At 43.0% G+C, this 21,692-nt stretch overlaps 1 protein-coding gene across 3 annotated transcripts in view; it reads right to left on the minus strand.

The window, feature by feature from the left end:
* The window catches only part of ctnna2 (catenin (cadherin-associated protein), alpha 2), a gene marked incomplete at its 5' end in the record, with an annotated part of 495,295 nt that overhangs the window by 210,371 nt on the left and 263,232 nt on the right, over positions 1–21,692 (minus strand). The gene's annotated exons all lie outside the window — the stretch shown is intronic.

The following is a 21,692-nucleotide window of genomic DNA, read 5'->3' on the forward strand; positions in this document are numbered from 1 at the left end:
AAGACAGAGACTATAGACAGAGTCAGGGTGGTTGCAGCAGTGATGATTTCGACATTTCGTCGACAAATCCTATGACAAAAAATGTTCGTCGACTACCTTTTTTCACTGACGAAAAACTAAATGGAAACTAAATGAAAACTAAGCTATGATGACTAAAACTAAGACTAGATTATATTGACAATTTCATCAACAAACAAGAACAAAAGTAAATGTTAGGAAGGGACTAGTGGACAAGAGGTAAGTCATTTTACACTTGATTACATGCTGAAAATAGCATTATAACACTAAAACATTCCAGCCAGCTGACTAAAACTAAATGAAAACTATTGAAGAGACTATGACTAAAACTAAAATCAAAATGTTCCTCCTCTTACAATAGCTGCTGCTGCCTATAGCCAATTTAGGAGGGGAACTTTGATGTGTTACCTTATAGCGTTTAACAACTTCAACCATGATTGTAAACTTCTTTATAGCCGTCTAAACATAATTGAAAAACAGCAGATCTACAAGCTCGTAGCGTGGCGACGAGTGCCGCGCTACAGAGCTTGTAGATCTGCCGTTTATTATCTTTAAAATGTGGTGCAAATCTATATCACAGCAACGTTTTTTTACTCATATCTTTGCTTCTGGGGGGGGGTGGGGGGGGGGGGGTCCGATTAGATACATTGTTTGGGCTCTCTAACAGTTTTTCAGAAAACTGTTAGAATTTAGAAGACGTTTTGTGGAATCCTTCTGGTCTCAGGTCTAAATGGCCTAGTTGCTGCCAATTGGGACAGCCAGAGGCTGCCAGCATTCTGCTGTTTATTCAGCTCTCAAACTATAGTTGGTCTTGGAAAGTGAAACAATAGCATTTTCTTTCTTCTTATCTCCAGCTCTCATCAATAAAGCAATTTGCATGATATATGTGCCCTAGCAAGTGGTGCATAATTAATGATGGCGCTATACGTCTGTGTGGTGAACAACAGCACTGGGCATAGTGGAGAGAGCACAGGAAATGAGGTGGAGGTGAAAGGGAGCAGACGCTGCGTGTGGTGTGGTTGGTTGCATGGTTGGTTGCGTGCGTGCATGCATGGTTGCATGCATGGTTGCGTGCGTGCGTGTGTGCGTGCACAGGACAGAGAGAGAGAGATAGACAATAGGGGTACATTTTCATCCATGCTAAATGTAGATTTGGGTAACAGCTATCCAGGTTAACGGCTGTTCGTATAAAAGGGCGTTATACACACCACAGACCAGTACCACTGTAATGCTTCTATTATTTCCACCATAGCACACATGATGACAGCAACGTTGCTGCCTAGCCTGGCTTTGCTGTGAATACAGTCCTGGTGCCTAGCTGCCATCCGACAGGAGCTGCCTGCTGCAACTTTATTATGAAGAGAAATACTAAAAAAAAGTCCCTCTACAATGATCTTGCTGTTTCACAATGGAGGCCACTATAGTTCCACACTCACTCCAGAGGGCCACTATACTCCATAGGGCCACTACAGTTCCACACTCACTCCAGAGGGCCACTATAGTTCCACACTCACTCCAGAGGGCCACTATAGTTCCACCCTCACTCCAGAGGGCCACTATAGTTCCACCCTCACTCCAGAGGGCCACTATAGTTCCACAATCACTCCAGAGGGCCACTATATTTCCACACTCATTCCAGAGGGCCACTATATAGTTCCATACTCACTCCAGAGGGCCACTATATAGTTCCACACTCACTCCAGAGGGCCACTATAGTTCCACCCTCACTCCAGAGGGCCACTATAGTTCCACAATCACTCCAGAGGGCCACTATATTTCCACACTCATTCCAGAGGGCCACTATATTTCCACACTCACTCCAGAGGGCCACTATATTTCCACACTCACTCCAGAGGGCCACTATAGTTCCACACTCACTCCAGAGGGCCACTATATTTCCACACTCACTCCAGAGGGCCACTATAGTTCCACACTCACTCCAGAGGGCCACTATAGTTCCACACTCACTCCAGAGGGCCACTATAGTTCCACACTCACTCCAGAGGGCCACATTGCATTACTGTTGTAGCAAAAATAGCCGATCTTGTGTCCCCCGGGCCACCAGTTGCCCATGTATGGCCTATACCACTGTGAATAAACAGATGGAATTTATGGAGCACCATCTAAATGCAGCCTTGCAGGCCATCTTTTATACATTGCATGCAACAATGCTTATTCATTTGATTTCATTCATTGGTTTTTGTTAAATAATCGCATTACCATGAAGGCCATTCAATATATGGATGGAATTGTGTTTTTTTTCTTTTTCCCCCAGACTGGTACACTGATGTCGTCAACACACAGTAAGCACGCAAGAGTTACATTATTGTTAAACATCTGCATTACTTAACTTACAAGAAGTCTCCACAATTAGATCATGTGGAATAATTGTTATTTTGATCAACGTTTGCCTGTTATCTCTCCTAATGGTTCCACAATCAATAAACAATACAAAAACAACAAAAAAAATCCAAGTTTTGGGTCTGAGAGGCTAAATGTCATCAAATGGTGGTCCGTGGCTCAAATAATGCAGGATAAATAATGGGCCTTAAGTGAAAAGGGTTGAAAACCACTGGTCCATTTGGCTCCATTTGGTTGCAGGATAAACAAACCAGTGGAGTGCCAGATGTCATTGTTCGGCTCCCAGCTAACGCTGCTGTCACTTTATCACCTGTGATGCGACTGACTGCAAAATTTACTTATCTTTTCGAATGCTCCCCAAAACAACCGCTGAGCTTGACATTTTCTCTGACGGAACTGTAAATGTTGACTTTTCTTTGACCGATGTCTTCAAACAGATTATTTCCCAACGATATAGTTTCATGAATACGCCATGAAATGGCAATACTTTCATATGAAGCTTGACGTTGTGCGCGCGCGCGCACACACACGCACACACACACACACACACACACACACACACACACACACACACTATGGTGTGTGTGTGTGTGTGTGTGTGTGTGTGTGTGTGTGTGTGTGTGTGTGTGTGTGTGTGTGTGTGTGTGTGTAATTGGGTTTCATCAATATTTCATTAATATTTTCATAAACACTATGCTCCTCATGAAATGCCAAAACCCTGCACAGAACTTTGTTTTGAGATTTGATATTCTCTGTTATTCAGACATAAATAGGACTAGCCATGCATGACAAGAAGACAATAGCACAGTCACGGTAAAGTGCATTGAGAGTACTAGGAGTAGATGCGTGTGTGCGTGCGTGTGTGCGTGCGTATATTTAGTCCACTAAAACTATAGTCTAACACTAAAACATTCCAGTTGACTAAAACCTGACTAAAACTAAATTAAGTTTTATTCCAACCTAAATTAGAGATGTGCTGCCAAAAACAACACTGGTAGGCTTACATATACTGTAAGCATGTACAGTAACATATACAGTATTTAAACTGAGGCTGCTGAGCCAAAACACCAAAGGAAATGTGTCGCAGGGATCCATTTGGTCCAGTTGGTAAGCTGTATGAAGTAATTAATTCATATACGGTAGGCTACATTACATTAATCAATTAATTCTGCTCTGCTAAAATCCCAACATGAAAGTATAGTGGACAGTGGTGTTGTCTGACTGTACATAAAGGGCACTTCTCAGGACGGTTGGGAGGGGCAGGGGGGGCTGTTACTCTCAGTGGGGATTCTGCTTCATCTGACAACAGAACAGAACTCTCCTTTGGCAGAACCAGAAAGGGCCTCTCGGTGTTTGATGTGGCCTCGCTCTGAAGCCACTGACAGCATGAGCCAGACGCATTTCAACAGCCTATAAAGATTGAACCCAGTGAAATTATGATTAAAATGCACAATGTAACAACAAGTATAACGCATATCTAAAACAAACACTCATAGCATCATAGCACCCCCACATCATACAGTACGTACACCACAGAATCACAGCCTTCAAAAAGCCCAAACCACACTGACCCACCAATGGGTCACCATGCAACTCCTTGCAACCGTTGCAAGCAACCAATACATTAAACTAATTGAATCACTTGCGTTGACTAGCGATACAAATATCACTGTGTGGCAATATTTGCATACTGGGCCCTGGTTGGTTATATCCTGGTTCCAGACGAATCTGAGTTGGCTCGTCACCACTTCGGCCGTGAAGTCCTGTGAAGGCTTTCTGTGATGGCATTCCAATTATTACAGGGCTTATTATCTTTATCAACCTGGTAAATGGTAAATGGTGCATTTATATAGCGCCTTTATCCAAGGCGCTTTACATAGATTGTGCATTACATTCACCCATTCACAAACACATTCATACACTGATGGCGGCGGAAGCCATGCAAGGTACCAACCAGCACATCGGGAGCAATTTGGGGTTCAGTGTCTTGCCCAAGGACACTTCGACATGTAGACAGGAGGAGCCGGGATTCGAACCGCCAACCCATGGATCATTGGACGACCTGCACTACCTCCTGAGCCACAACCTGCACTGAGGTTTCACATCACAATCCAATTTAACCCTAGAACACTAAACATATGTTTTGTTACACCATCACTAAACACGGGTATATTTTATCCAATGTAAAATGTTCCATAACAAATATTTCTCATGAAAATATATTGCAGTACAGCAATACATGATAACTTGAGGTACTAGAGGGGCAAAAAAGGTGCATATTATTTAAAAATCACACCCGTGTGAAGTGAGGGGCGCTAACTCATGTTGAATAGGTGATGCAATGGTGATGTAAAACAAACACAAACATTAAACGCCATTAACAATAAAGAGACAATATGACATAAATTACATCATGACGTACATTTGCCCTTTATTGTCAATGCGTTTACAAAACAAACATTGAAGTAAAGACAAACATTAAACCGGTGTATACGAGGGGCCCTCAAAAATATTCCTAAAAATTAATAATGGAGCTGGGAACTTCTCCTTTGGTCCACCCATCCCTGGGACATGTGAGAATGGCATTACTTCTCCTTTGGTCCACCCATCCCTGGGACATGTGAGAATGGCATTACTTCTCCTTTGGTCCACCCATCCCTGGGACATGTGAGAATGGCATTACTTCTCCTCTGGTCCACCCATCCCTGGGACATGTGAGAATGGCATTACTTCTCCTTTGGTCCACCCATCCCTGGGACATGTGAGAATGGCATTACTTCTCCTTTGGTCCACCCATCCCTGGGACATGTGAGAATGGCATTACTTCTCCTTTGGTCCACCCATCCCTGGGACATGTGAGCATGGCATTACTTCTCCTTTGGTCCACCCATCCCTGGGACATGTGAGAATGGCATTACTTCTCCTTTGGTCCACCCATCCCTGGGACATGTGAGAATGGCATTACTTCTCCTTTGGTCCACCCATCCCTGGGGCATGTGAGAATGGCATTAATTCTCCTTTGGTCCACCCATTCCTGGGACATGTGAGAATGGAATAATTTAGTAACCCTGATCTTTTTTTTGCTGTTAGCTTGTACTGTACACGGCCTGTGCATGCATGCAATCCAAACAATCGCCTTTTTTTTTATAGCCTATAATTAAATGCGTGATGCAGCATGGCAGTATAATCCTATTTAGAATTTAACTACACTATGAATATAATGGAATATCAATAAGATGTAAGAGCGTAAAGTGGCCTAGCTAAGCCACATTGTAACACGGTTCAAATGATAGAACTCCCCAAACGGATCCTCTGCAGTCTAAAGCACAATATTAATCCACCGCTATGCAAAAGGTCTGTGAGGTAACTGTATATGAAAGAAAACGGCAATAATACACCAGAGGCCATGATATATCATATGATATCATGGCTAAAGGGCGATTAACAGCCCCCATAGCTGTGATTATAACCAGGATATACTGTGCCCACAGCCTCTCTCGTCTATTACCGCAGTAAGTGTAATGCACCCTGGACGGAGGCTCATGGACAGCACCATTGTTTCTACCGCACCGCGAGCGGACTTCATCTCTCTAAACCAATATAAGCAATCAACCAACTTAACTCTCGACACGCCGGCCAATCATTGCAGATAATGCTGCACTGATTTCTCTGGTAACCACTTACACCTTCCCTACTTAGTTGGCTGACGTGGATTCCCAAGGGCTCTATACAGTATGGTGCAAAGTAACTAAGCACTTTTACTTAAGTACTGTACTTAAGTAAAATGTTGAGGTATTTGTACTTTATTTGAGTATTTCCAATTTCCAGTACCTTTACTTCTACTCCACTACATCTCAGAGCCAAAATGTGTACTTTTACTTTACTACACTTATTTGAAAATTACTTTGGAGATTTTAATTTTGATTAGAAAGCATACAACCACTTCAACGCTATACATTTTGGCCATTTGAAAATAGACGATCTACAAGCTCACAATGCGTCACCTTGCGACGCATTGTGAGCTTGTAGATCTGCTATTTCTGCTTGTGAAATGGGACATTCTGCAATATGAGTACTTTTACTTTTATTACTTAAGTACATTTTGATGCCGATACTTTGGTACTTTTACTGAAGTACATTTTCAATTCCGTACTTTTACTTGTAACAAAGTACTTCTAAATTGCAGTATTGGTACTTTTACTTAAGTAAAACAATTGAGTCGACTAGTCGACTGAAATCTTATGATATTTAGTAAACTAGACTAACAATAAAACATTCCAGGTGACTAAAATGTGACTGAAACTAAATGGAAATTATTGAAGAGACTATGACTAAAACTAGAATCAAAATGCTCAAAAACAACACTACGAGGCATCAGACACAAACATGCTGCTAGGAGTCGACAAGCACCATGGTCTCTCTGCTATGCGGCGTGCAGGGACGTGCATCTCATCTCTGTGTCTTGTTTACTGAAGTCCCGGTCAATATTGGTCCGATCAGACAGAAAGGAGAGCAGAGAGAAGATATTTCTGAGCAGCGTCTCAGGGACCCAAGAGGCTAACAGAACAGACAAGAAGCGCTCACATGCAGGGGTCAATCCTCCGTTGGACTGCATGTCTAAACCATGAAGTGGTTTCCAACCCTTTTATATCAATATCAATATACTTGTTCTGCATTTCAGCCACGGATGAACCACCATTTGATGACATTTAGCCTCTCAGACCCAAAACCTAGAATATTGTGTCCACAATTTCATACTGTATTGGTGTTGGTAACTTGAAAGTAATTGGTACCAGGAGAATAGGTAACAGGCACACGCCACACGTTCAAAATAACAGTTCTTCTACATTCTCAAATTGTGTGTAGACTTCTTCTAAATTAACTAATGCAGATGTTTAACAATAATATAACTCTTGAGCACATAAAGAGTTTTACACTCTCAAGGACCACTGGTTGAAAACCACTGGTCTAAACACAGAGACCCCGGTCGTCTGTGAGGCATACAGTACATTTCATTGCTTAGGACTCCTGCCATAGACTCTTTCGTTTCATACAACATATTAACAAAAACAATTGTGTCCTGCTGTTCTCACTCGACATAGCGATTGTGGAGCTTGTATACCTACAGTACCTGTTGTAGAAAAAAGCTGATATACAAGCTCACAAAGTGCCACAAAAACAACACGTTTTGAGCTTGTAGAGCTGCTATTCTCGCCAAATGTTTGCCCCCAGAATAGGGGATCAACATGATTGTAGTATTAGTCTCTTGAGTAGTTTTCATTTAGTTTTAGTCACCTGAAATGTCATATCATAAGATTTTAGTACTAAATATACTGTTGATTTAGTCGACTAAAATGTATTTTGGCAGGCTTGATGCCGTCGTAATATTTTATTTTACACTTGCTGAAAATAGCCGATATGCCAAGTGTAAAATGAGTCAAATTACTTATACTGGATCTCTTGTCCACTAGTCCCTTCCTAACATTTTAGTCTAGTTTTTTATTTGTTGAAGGAATCGATCTAGTCTCAGTTTTAGTCATCGTGCCTTAGTTTTTGTCAGTGAAAAAAAGGTAGTCGACGAACGTCTTTCGTCGCAGTTTTTAGTTGACAAAAACAACACTGGGGATCAAGTTGTTTACCATCTGCTGCATATTGGTCTTGATGCAGAATGCATGCCCCCCCCCCCCCCCCCCCCATACCAATGACAGGCAGCAGTCCATGGGTGACCCCCAACCCAGCTCCCCATTATACATTATCTCTGAAACGGCCAATTAGTCATCATCATCTGTCTTGTTTGGTTGGATGTCCTCTGTGCCTCAACAGAGGGATTTGAATAATGGATCTATAATCATAGATGCTGTTAATTATGTGTGTGGCGTGACCCCTCTGTCAACTGGCTGTGGTGACACGGCAGAGAGAGACAGACAGCCCATTACATGAGAATGTCATACATGCATGGGCGATTATATGGGGATGCAAAACTCATTAAAAAAACAACTCATAAGGGTTAAAATGGGTTTGATTTGCAATGCTGTCCAACTGTTCAGCGCACGCATGCCTGCACGCCTGCGCACACGCACACACACACACACACACACACACACACACACACACACACACACACACACACACACACACACACACACACCTACATCATTGGATCATCAAGAATCCATTCAAAACACTCCTAAACACCTACAAAGCACTCACCAACCTGGCTCCCTCATATACGCCATGTCCCCTCCCGCTTCTCTCGAGTCTGGTGATGATACCAACCCCCTTGACGTCCCCAAAAAGACCAAATATCACATACATGGGGCGACAGAGCTTTTGCCTTTGCTGCCCCAACCCTGTGGAATGCACTCCCTAAAGAGCTCAGAGATCCATCCACCCGCCCCCCCACCCTCCAAACCATTACATTTTTGTAAAACATTACCAAGTGTATCAGAGAAGATAGCCATAAGGAGGATGACACTATAGCTGGCCACTGTACGAGGCATTACCAAGTGTATCAGAGAAGATAGCCGTAAGGAGGATGACACTAACTGGCCACTGTACGGGGCATTACCAAGTGTATCAGAGAAGACAGCAGTAAGGAGGATGAGACTAACTGGCCACTGTACGGGGCATTACCAAGTGTATCAGAGAAGACAGCAGTAAGGAGGATGACACTAGCTGGCCACTGTACGGGGCATTACCAAGTGTATCAGAGAAGATAGCAGTAAGGAGGATGAGTCTAGCTGGCCACTGTACGGGGCATTATGTATCAGAGAAGATAGCAGTAAGGAGGATGAGACTAGCTAAGTACTAATTTAACTTCTCTTTCACAAAGTGTCTCCAGGTCAAAGAAGTTTTTGACTTATTTTTAAAGGGGCTTAAATTGATAACATTATAACCATGAATTAAGACCAATCTTATCTCTCTGTCTTAAAAAATAGAACAAATCTATGTTGGTGTTGGCCTGTGCTAACTATTGCTGTACTACCATTTAGCAGGTGATGAGTTAGCTGCCACCAACACCAAAAAGCTTGTACTGTGGGAAACAACACTTGGTTCTTATAAAGACGTGCCGTATAATCATGTTTTGATTTCACCATAAGAACGATGACTGACCTTGACGATCATTTTAATTTGATACACGCATAGATAGCGGGGAGTTAAGAAGAGAGGCGGAGGATAAATGTGGTATATCACAGCAGGGTTATTTGTCAAGTCGCTGCAAAGTGTGAGACTTGACAGCTCTGCCCAGTTACCTGAAACTTCAAACCAATAGACTGTAAGACGTGAATAAAGTGTGAGGAGAGGTTAAGCTAGGCCAAGCAGAAGACAAGACAATTCTATTTTCCCTAATGAATGAAAATATATTACAAAGACATGGGAAATAATACAGAGTTCCATTGGCAGGCGTAATATAAAAGGAATATAATTATATTTAACATATTTCGTAGTGCATATTGCTATCAGACCCAGCAAGATAATGTGTGGTTTTGCTCATGAATATATTACACACCGCAATCAGGCAATATGAATTATGTACATCATAGTGGCTCGGGATGTAGAGTGCATTGTTGATTTTGGCAGCAAAATGTGTTTATTCATACATACTTCTTTGGAATCAAATTTCACTCAGTTTTAGTCATGATGAAATGTTTTAGTGATGATTTTAGTCGACTAAATCTACAGTTGATTTTGTCGACAACAATTTATTTTGGCGGGCCTTGATGGTGTTGTAATAGTTGACTATAGACTTGGTTGGATGCTGAAAATAGCTGATCTACCAGCTCACAACGCGTCGCTCTCTGCGACACGTTGTCAGCTTGTAGATCTGACATTTTCAGCATGCAACAAAAGCATGAAATGACTTCAGTTGTCATTTCTCCACTAGTCCCTCCTTAACATTTTAGTCTACTTTGTATTTTGTCAATATCATTATTTAGACATAGTTTTAGCGATCGTAGCTTAGTTCTTATTTAGTTTTTATTAGTCATAGTTTTTGGTCATAGTTTTTGTTGCCAACATCAACACTGGGACACTCCAATATGGATGTGGTCAAGTGCTGAGAGAAGTGCATTTCTCCCCCTGGGGCAATACACCATTTACAAGTATAATAGCTTGGATAGCCAAATGTATTGTGTTGGAGGTTCAGCCATTGAAAGTCAAGCATGCAGTAATAATACAGTGCACTTGTGAATTCTATACTATCAACGGATCACTGCAATCACTTGCAGCAGAGAGGGGTAGTTCCATGAAATATGTCCATGGGATCCACAATGAGGAAGTAGCGCGAGCCTCATCTTTAACACGACCATAACATCACTTTTGTATCCGTTTGACCAACACCTGTTTATACAGATGAGGAAGTTGATTTCACGCACAAAGTTCATTTTAGAAAATGTGCTTGGTGTAATGGCTCAATAACGCCCACTACAAAATGTCAAAGTTGAAGGCCCACCATACCGTTTCACCTGCAACAAAACCATCACAACACAATTGCTGCTAGTTCTTAGCACCAGAGTCCAACAGCTAAACAAGTTTTGCTCTTATGTACCTGTACACAAGATGTAACAATAAAGTACAACCTTGAATCTTGAGGTATTTCAAAACCCCATAGCATGTTGTTAGCCTATACACGGTCATTGAAGGCTACCAAATCAATCCCAGCATTCTTTTAATCCTGAGTGGCTGGTGGGAGGATGTACTGTAACTGCATGGCCACAAGGTGAATGTTAGGGAATTTACAGTATAACGTCAGTGCTTTTCAACCCTTTTCACATCAAGCTCCATTATTTATTCAGCATTTGAGCCTGCACGGACCAACATTTGATGACATTTAGCCTCTCAGACCCAAAACTTTGAGTATGTTTATCGTTGTCCGCAATTCCATGCTGTATTGACGTTGGTATCATTAGGAGAGATAACAACTCTCAGATAACAACTCTCAGAGTGTGTGTGTGTGTGTGTGTGTGTGGGGGGGGGGGGGATTTATCATCACTTTGACACAGACAAGCACCACCAAAGAAAGAAAGAATCAAGAAAGAAATCAACAAATCAAGAAAGAAAGAAAGAAAGAAAGAAAGAAAGAAAGAAAGAAAAGGGTAATTGAGGTGCATGGCTCTCATGGAGGATGTGGATTGTGGATGAAGGGAGGACAGTGAGTCACTGCGAAGGAAACCATGGCAACAATTCTGCTCATTTCTGTTCTTCATTAAAGAGAATATCACTTTCTTTAGATTTCCACTGAAGGACTGATTGTCATTTGACTGAGATGATACAAAACTCATCTCTCTCTCTCAAAACATCCCAACAATGTTTGATTGCGACACTCAAGACACTGCCCCCAAGCCACCCTTGACCTGTTCTGACATTCCATATGTTGATCTGAACTCAAACCCTAACATGCCAAAGCGCCAGCGCTCGCCCAGGGGTCTGCTGTCACCCAGCCGGATATGTTGATCTGACCCCCCCATGCCAAAGCGCCAGCTCTCGCCCAGCAGTCTGCTGCCTGTCACCCAGGCAGAGGCGAGGTCGCTGCTCGCCCGCAGGGCGTCTTACTTCTATAAGTATAAGCAAAGTTATGATATGCTGTACAGAACACCCTCCTATAAACAGTAACACTATCTCACAGTGCAGTGAGTTGTTCCACACATCCACCAGGCACTAATGAAACAGTGCAGTGAGTTGTTCCACACATCCACCAGGCAGTGAGTTGTTCCACACATCCACCAGGCAGTGAGTTGTTCCACACATCCACCAGGCAGTGAGTTGTTCCACACATCCACCAGGCAGTGAGTTGTTCCACACATCCACCAGGCAGTGAGTTGTTGTATACAGGGCTGAAGTGGTTAATGTATGTTTTGTGATAATAATCAAAATCTACAAAGTATCTAGTAACTAAAGTTCATAAATAAATACAAAGTCTGAGCTATGTTGTTGTTGCAGGTCTGCAGATGTCGGCCAAGTGTTTCAATGTATTCATCGCAAACATGCACGCACGCACACACACACACACACACACACACACACACACACACACACACACACACACACACACACACACACACACACACACACACACACACACACACACACACACACACACACACACACACACACACACACACACACACACACAGTGAGTGACGCGTGGGCCTGTGATTATCATTTTATTTCAACCGCATCCACCTGCCTGTGAGACAGACGGAGAAAGGGAGAGCTAGAGAATAACAGAGCGAGAAAGTAAGGGAGGGCATATATAGAGCTATTTCATGTTTATTTTTATAAGAGTATACAATAATAGGCTGGCGGAAACGGGAGTGGAAATGGTAAATCATCTCTGCTATCGTTGCCTGTCCAGTTTTAGAATGCTGCAAAGCACAAGTTTTGGAGATTCTTTGGAGAAAGTTTCAAATAATCATTGTTCTGGACCAGGCCACCTTTCACTGGGGGGCGGTGGTGATTATTTTGGGGGAGGGGGGCTATCCATTATATGCTACTAGCCACGATAGCAATCATTATAAAAAGAAACCTGGAATTATTACTATTGCAATTTATTTTGGGTCAAACCTTAGATAGACTAGCCTAGTGCTCCGCCACAACAACAGAAGTGTGTGCCCACAACAAACATTCCACTGCTCCAGTGAACATTGTACAACTACTTACTGCCATTATTAATACTAATAATTTGAGCCTGGGGTTAAAACATACTATAGCAACAATAAAGCATGAACTTTTTAAACAAAATATAAGACAAGACAACCAGACAACTAATTAAAAGGTTGCAGTCTGCTTGAGGTGTAATGCAGCTTTACACAGAGCAGCCAGTGCTACGTACACACATACACGTGCACACACGCACACACACTCTCTCCCACCAACACAGAGCTCGAGACACTTCCAATGTGATTAAACCAGCCATCATGTTTCTTAACTTTGTGAGATAAATGAAGCAAATCCACAGTACCTTTCTGTGGGTCCAAGCAGTGTCCCTGTCGGCTGTCTGCCCCAAGCAACTGCTTCAGACCCACAAAACGAACGGTTTTCCTTTTGTAATATCCATAAATAATGTATGATAGTATGCCCCCACTGTCCCTTAACTTAACCCCCCCCCCCCCCCCCCCCTGGACAAAACAGATTAGTAAATCATAAACTTCATTCATTTAAAATAGTTCCACCACCCGCCATTCCTTTACATCATAAACAACACCACACGAGCAGGAGCTGTGATTGGTCAAAATCCAGTGACCTCATGGCCCGAGGTGGGCCTTAGGGCTGAGCAGAGCCCTCTCATTGGCCCTCTCATTGGCTCTCATGGCAAGTAATTCAAGCAGTGTCAGCTGTCAATCATTCAAGTCAATGAAAGCCAATGGAAGACGATTTGGGCTGTAAAAAGAAATCAGCCCATTTTTACATATTATTTTGTGTTTTCCTTGCAACTATTGTATGCTGTTGTTGCTTTAGATTCTACCAGAATATAAAAGTATCTATTCTAAAACATTTTAATACTATTTTCCAACCTTAGTCAATAAGATAAGAGGGCTGAGTGAACCCCACTAGTGCAAGCTGTTTGCCCCCCCAGTTGCACTACTGATCATGAACGTTAAGGTTTCACCACCCGTCCCTCAAAACTAGAGAAAACAATTAGTATACTATGCAGATAGTATGGTTTGTGCATGATGGGAATGTTCTGACCGTGTAAGCAGAGTTGGACTGAAGGAACAGAACAAATCAAGGTTATCTTTCAAAGATCCATATCTTTATTTATTATCATCCATCTGTAATAGGTGTGCGTGCGTGTGCACATGTGTGTTTGTTTGTGTGTGTTTGCGTGCGTGCATCATGCATGCGTGCGTGCGTGCACGTGCATGTGTGTTTGAAACATCACTGCATTACATCAAATCCTTTTGATTGCAGATCTTTCTGTTCTAATCTACAGCAGTGACATGAAGGCAGGAACAGCTCAGAGATCCTCGTTAGGAATACTGATAAAGCTCAAAATGAAAGCTTTTCCAGCCAACGGCACAATAGAATAGGGTGGTTCTGTTCTGTGCATAAATCGATAAGTGTCCCATTAACGTTTTAATCACGGCAGTTCCTAGGATTGTCGTCATGGCTTCATTAACATGCCCGACACAACATGTGGGCACCAGTGGGAATAATACGAATACCAAACGACTCGCCCCTTTACCAACTCGCCTCGGGCGTATAAGCCGGCAGAACTGCGCGGCCTGGTATTCCTAAAGTAGCCTAAGTAAATGATGCTTAAACGGTTAAACCTAACCATATTCCTAACCTTAACCTCAGTAAAAAACCTAACCCCATACCTAAACTTAACCCCAGTAAAACTATGCCTAACCCCGAGCGGTCGGCGTGAGGTCTGCGGAAACAATGGAGGGGCGAGAAGGTTTAGGGCCAGGGTGACCGTAACCTGATACCAATCATACTTGTGCTTTTGATAAACCCATATCGTTCATTTTCTATCGCCGGTTGCCGGTTGGAATGTGTTTTATCCCTGCTGCTTTCTGGTCAGAATGAATACAAATGATTGCATTTCTTTTGGGGAATGCAGGCAGTCTGTTATGTTTGATATTTCGTATATTTGATTCTGTAATCATTTCTGTAATTATTTTGACAAAGAATGTATGTTATTTGGGGACACCAGGGTTCCTTTTTTTTTCAAACAAACTCTGGATAGGCTGTTCAGTTACAGTAAGGAGCTTTGGTTCATCCCCAGACAAACAATTGCATGCAATATAATAGCAAAGCACTTTTGCAACCCATCTATTTTTCATCCAGTGTCAATTATGAATATCTAATGTAATTTAATTGTAGGATGTGGGGAGAGCAACGGACTGACCTCATGCTTCCTTAAATGCATGAGGAGTCCAAGCTGCTTCTTTTCACCTGACCAGGGGGGAGTTTCCCTGGTTGGACACCACCAGAGCCATCTAATAGAAGAGTTGCGAACCCTGGACCTTCTTTAGCTGTGAGGCGACAGCTCTACCGACTGTGCCCCCTATAGCAAAGCACTTTCACTCCAATGTGAAACTGCCAATTACTCTGGACTTAATATCAGATTAAGGGACATTTTATTATTCATTGGTATAATTTGGGGCTATATCAATTTCCAATGTTTTGTACATTCTCCTGCATTGCTCTTCATCCGTCATACACACGGTCGTTATCTACAACTTGTGACAGGGAAGAAGGAAATGTTTCTGGAGAGAGAGAGAGAGAGAGAGAGAGAGAGAGAGAGACAGAGACAGAGAGAGAGAGAGAGAGAGAGAGAGAGAGAGAGAGAGACGCCAAAGCACCCAAACTAAACTAATCACAGACATAATAGAGTTGAAAAATGAGCTCATGGCAGATTTGAAAATGACATTTGGGATCATATTTGACACACCTACATAATCTAACATACAGTAGAGACGACCGTACGTGTTGCTTGTCATATTTAGCAACTGAAAAACCCTCACACCTTTCAGTTGAAAACATCTCAGCCAAATCCTGCAAAAATGTTGGCCAAGGCATATTCTCTCTCTCTCTCTCTCTCTCTGTGGAGTACATGTACTTTCCACCAGTGATAAGACCTGTGTCTCCGTACAGTGCACGTACTGTATGTGTTAAGAATCCATATTGGTGTCTGGAACGTTCAGCCCATTGACTATGACTCACGGACCGGTAAACCGTATATATATACTGGACATTACGGACGTCCATTTCCACGCCCTTTGATTGCATTCGCCGCAGGACGGCATGGAATCAATATGAATAAAAAGGTATAACTGGCTTCAGATGGGGAGATCAAACATGTTTAATATCACAGTGTGGCAAAGGTTACGCCGTTGTATGCGTTTTTAATCCACTTTAAAGTGCAGACTGATTTGAAAAATATACGCTAGATGAAAATACAGTAAGAGAAAAATATTGATTTGCAAATAAAATTTCAAACCGTTCAATGTGTGATTTAAGTGCACGATTATGTCGAGCCGACATCTAATAAATTCCTCGGGTATGTTTGATGATGTTTTAATGACAAAATGTAAACAAATGCAAAATCTTAAAAACAACACCATTAACAGGAAAATGGCCATGCAGCTTATGTGCAATTTATGCCCGCAAAAGCTGTGAATAGCAAAAGACTGCAGTCAATGGACCTTACAACTGGTTCCATCCACGCTATCAAGATGTATTTCTTTAGTTGCTTTCAGTGTACCCATGAGGAAAGTCCTTTTTGCTGACTTGCAGGAAAACGGTCATAATAGCCTATATTCTACTTAACCCATTTAGACCTGAGGCCGATTCCAAAAGAATGTCTTCTAAATCCTAACAGTTTTCTGAAAAACCTATGTTTCTATGTCAGTGGTGCTCAACCTTTTCCATATCAAGGACCCGCAGAATTTTCGGTAATAACTCATGCTTACATCCTCTGCATTGTGTAATCTCTTATAGTTGAACATAATGCTTAAAACACCAAAAGGGTGTTCCCATCCTGCATCAGTTAACAGAAGGGCTGCAGGGCACATGAGTGCTATACCTTCAAAAGAAATGTATATATATATCTATGACAGGAGTGACAATCCATACCCCTTCCAATGGACGCTGAAGGACACTCCAACATGTATAGACAGGATCCTTTAACCTTGAAAAAAGGAGGTCTCTTTGCATACAGTAAGTGGTCCTCAATTAGCTGTTATTATACACATGTTCTGTATATGTGTGTGTGTGTGTGTGTGTGTGTGTGTGTGTGTGTGTGTGTGTGTGTGCGCGCGCGTGCGTGCATGTGTCAATTTGCCCACGGCGCCCACGTCACTTATGAGTGACAGGGGATGTATACTCAATAAGCCACAAAGCACAAGGATCACTCCAGATGATCAGTAAAGTGACTATATTAATAGCTTAAATAGTATAAAAGCATATAGTGAGGGGCGCTCTTATCATCGTGCATCATCTCATTACGGGCCAATCACAGCTCTCGTATCATCATACAGTGCATCATCTCATTCCGGGCCAATCACAGCGCTCGTATCATCGTACATCATCTCATTCCGGCCAATGACAATTTGCGTCCTCACCTTCGTCTTCAATGTTTGTGTTTGCACAAGCACTCAAAACTGGCCATTCATTGTCAATGGCATTCAAGGTTTCAATGCCAAAACTGGCCATTCATTCAATGTTTGTGTCAGGACAATGTCTGTGTTTAACACAAATCCTTAAAGCTGGGCTCAGGGACACTCATATACATCACGTTCCATGCTCAACCAATCAAATAATCACAAAAGTCACAAAATTCAATAACTTTTTAGCATCTTCACTTTTCTGCCCTGCACTTTTATCCTCAATATGTAGGCTCGGCCAATCAGATCATCGCTATGGGGTGATCGGCCAATCAAATAATCGCTAAAATTCACACGTACAGTCAAAGCTGGTACATAGGAGGGGATAGCACCCCATGAAACATAACAACAATAGGGTTCAATTAGAAGATGAGTCTGGAGGGGTAGATTGCATATCGTTGCTGTCGGGAGGAAACCTCATAACTCCATTGCACCCTCAAAATGTATGCTAAAGCAACTAACTCCACCACCTCTCCCCCTCTCATGGAAGTAATTGACAATAATGAAGTTGCAACACCAACTTTGATGAGGCTGTATTGCTTTGTTTTGTGTTTTTTTTATCTTAATTTCATGAAAAAAATAAAATAAAAAATCCTGAAAAATGAACATTTTGGAGTTATGAGGTTTCATCCCGACAGCAGAGATATGCTGCTGTAGAATGTTATACACGACCATTCTGCTAGACACATTTTGTTATTGTTAAGTCTTATTTCACACAGCAGGGCACATGAAGGCTTGCTCGAGTCATGACATCTTTCGGAAGAAAATAAGGGAGTTGCTTTAGTTGTGTAGTTGAAAGCTTGGCTAATATAAGACATGTACATGTCATGTATGGAATTGCCACACAGTTCATTTGCCCTTATTAATAATAATTTTCATATCAATTTTCTAAAGCCCTCAAAGCGCTTTATAACGGTCCATTCATTCATACATTGGGAGGTGAAGCGGTGAACGAAGGAAACCTCCCTCACATTCTCACACCAACGGTGGCGAGCTAGCATGCGAGGCAGGCAACCGACCGGCAATGATCTAAGCTTCAGTGTCTTGCCCAAGGACACTTTCGACATGTGGACGACAGGAGGTGGAGGAGGAGCCGGGATTCGAACCGCCGACCCCCAGGATCACCGGACGACTTGTTCCACTTCCTGAGCCCCGGCTGCCTGCCTGCCCCCCCCCCCAATGGAGAGATACTGCATGATGAGGCTATAGGAAGGATTCCTGTTAGGACAGTGGTTTTTCAACCCTTTTGAAGATCCAAAGATCCAAAGAAGCCACGGGACCATGAGGACACATAGGGCTCCATTTTCGTCACCGCTAAACCTCTTTTGCTATTTTGTAGTTAAAACGTGTCAATGTAGATTGGCTAGTTGAACTATTACTAACATGTTGGGTTTAGCGGTGACGGAAGTGGAGCACTTAGCCCGTTCGACCCAAAACTAAATAATGTTTGTGTTGTAGTTGGATGACATTTTGTCCACCATTCCATGGTGTATGGATGTGGTAAGGATATGATAAGGAGAGATAACAGGCACAAATATATTTTTTATGAAGTAATGCAGATGTTTAACAATAATTTTATTCTTGACACTTGACACTTTTACACTCTCAAGAGTTAAATATCTATAAGGGTCCATTTGGTTACCAACTCTGAAAACCACTTCCCTTAGGAGTGATATATATGGGACTTCCAGAGGACAATATTATATACACTAATAGCGCTATACTGCAAGTCGCAACAGATCATATCTGCATGTGGAATTATGTGTGCCAGGCTTTAATTGACCATAATGTACAATGTCACATGTGTCTGCTAGGTCTGTATGATTAAAACACAAAATGATTAAATGCTAAATGTCATGCGGCGTGTGCAATAGCTGTCATAACACACATGTGCAAGCACGCACGCATGCACGCTTTTTGATAGCATTATTCAAAAAAAATTCCTTTTACATCTGCGCATCATGCATTATGCAGAATCAGCCTGTATTAATATGCTGGGGCACAGTTCTCTTTCTGCTGGAGGACTTGAGGTGGATGTAGGACACCCCTCGAGACCGCGTACTGTATAGGAATATTATCCTATATATCTGCATCGCCGCAACCACTATACTGTTCTCTAGCTGGAAACTGTGTGTGTGTCACATACATATACATACATGGTACAGTATATATATATATATATATATATATATATATATATATACGCATCAATTCATTACTGGTTGGAGAGCCGGGGAGAAAGAGAGAAAAAAAGTAGAGGAGGAGACGTAAGAAAAGAGATCGACTAACGAGATACAGATAGAGAGATACTGTAGACGGATAGGGAGAGAGTGTGTGAGAGAGAGAGAGAGAGAGAGAGGGAGAGGGGGAGAGAGAGAGAGAGAGAGAGAGAGAGAGAGTGAGAGAGAGAGAGATTTCATTAAAGCTTCTGCTTTAAGCCCAGCCCCTTTTGAATATATAAATGTCAGGGGGAGAGAGACCAAGAGAGAGAGAGAGAGCGAGCGAGAGAGACTGAGGAAGAGAGTGAAAAAAAAAACAGCAAGAGAGAAGAGATCGAGAGGGAAGAGAAGTGAGGGGGTGGAGAGAGAGAGAGAGAGAGAGAGAGAGAGAGAGAGAGAGAGAGAGAGAGAGAGAGAGAGAGAGAGGAGGGGGATCAGCGCGAACAAGTGTGTGAGCGATCAAGGGAAAGAGAGCGAGTGAGGGAACGAGCGAGCGAGCGAGAGGAGAGCGACCAGTCTGAATTGTGAGTGGCTTACGACGGAACAGAAGGTGCTTGTGCTGCAAGCCCATGCAGTGCACTGGCTCTGGCTGCCTGGCTGCGTGCGAAGGACCCGTACAGCCTACACTGCCCACACTGCACGAGGGACCCATCCTGCCTCAGCCTCCCTCCCCACGCTGAGAGACCTGGCTGTGAGGGACCCTGCATCCAGCCTCAGCACCACCTTGCCTGCCTGCGAACGACCCATCCAGCCTGCCTGCCTCAGCCTCTCTCCTCCCACTGAGGGACCCATCCATCCATCCAGCCAGCCTCTCTCCTCTCCCCACACTGACCGCTCCCCCTCCCCACCTTCCTTAATTCCCCTTTGCCTGCTGCCTTCATCCCACAGACAGCAGCCTCCCTCCGAAAAGCACCCCAAGAGAACGAGAGATAGAGAGAGAGATAGAGAGAGAGAGAGAGAGAGAGAGAGAGAGAGAGAGAGAGAGAGAGAGAGAGAGAGAGATAGCCAGGGGATGGACAGGAGTCACGAGCCACTGGGGGAGTCGACGGATGCTTTGATACCATGAGATGAGACATTAAAAACAAGGAATTTACCACCAACACTATAGAAAACGAAAGAACATTCTCTTCAATTTTATTTCCTTTTTTTCCTCCTTTGGTCTTTCTCTCTCTATTTCAATTTTTTCCTCTTCCTTCTGAAAACGTCACGCCACTGAAATAATGATGACCCCCCCCCCCCCCCCCCCGCGCTTGAATGGATGTAAACCTTTTACAGGTCAGTGACTGACTGGCTTAATGTGACGGACGGTCATTTTGACTCGACAGATTAAACGGCTTAAACTTTAAGCATAGAAAAAAACGGGGGAGGAGGAAACGGAGGAGGAGGAGAGAAGAGGCAGCGATCCCAGATTTTTCAAAAATATATATTTTTTCCCCTTTGTATTTTTTTCCCCCCTTCCCTCTGATCATTGCAGCAGAGTATACTGCGGAGGAGCAAGCAAGCAAGAGAGAGAGAGAGAGAGAGAGAGAGAGAGAGAGAGAGAGAGAGAGAGAGAGAGAGAGAGAGAGAGAGAGAGAGAGAGAGAGAGAGAGAGAGAGAAGCAAGCAGACAGCGCTCGCCTCACGCATGCAGACGAGGAACTTGCTACTTCCTACCACCTCTCTCTCGCCGCTGAAAGCTACTTGGATTTCTGGGCTCTTTTCCTTTCACCCGAGGAGAACTAAGACATTGTACGCCTGCCAAAGGAATCTGGTGGTGGTGTCCACTGAAAAGGGACACGGAGAGGAGAGGAGAGAGGGGAGGGGAGGGGGGACAAATTTGTACCACCACACTGGGGTCCCTTTTTTTTTCCTCTTCTTTTTTTTTTAAGATCCGCACATAATTAGTGTTCGGGGGGGGTTGGGGGGGCACAAAGGGAGCCGCTGAATGGGAGGTTGTCAGCCCTGTGGATAAGGGGGGTGAGTAGGAATCTTTTCATATG

Source organism: Protomyctophum bolini, assembly GCF_963924005.1.
Source record: "Protomyctophum bolini genome assembly, chromosome: 3".
NCBI lineage: Eukaryota > Metazoa > Chordata > Actinopteri > Myctophiformes > Myctophidae > Protomyctophum > Protomyctophum bolini.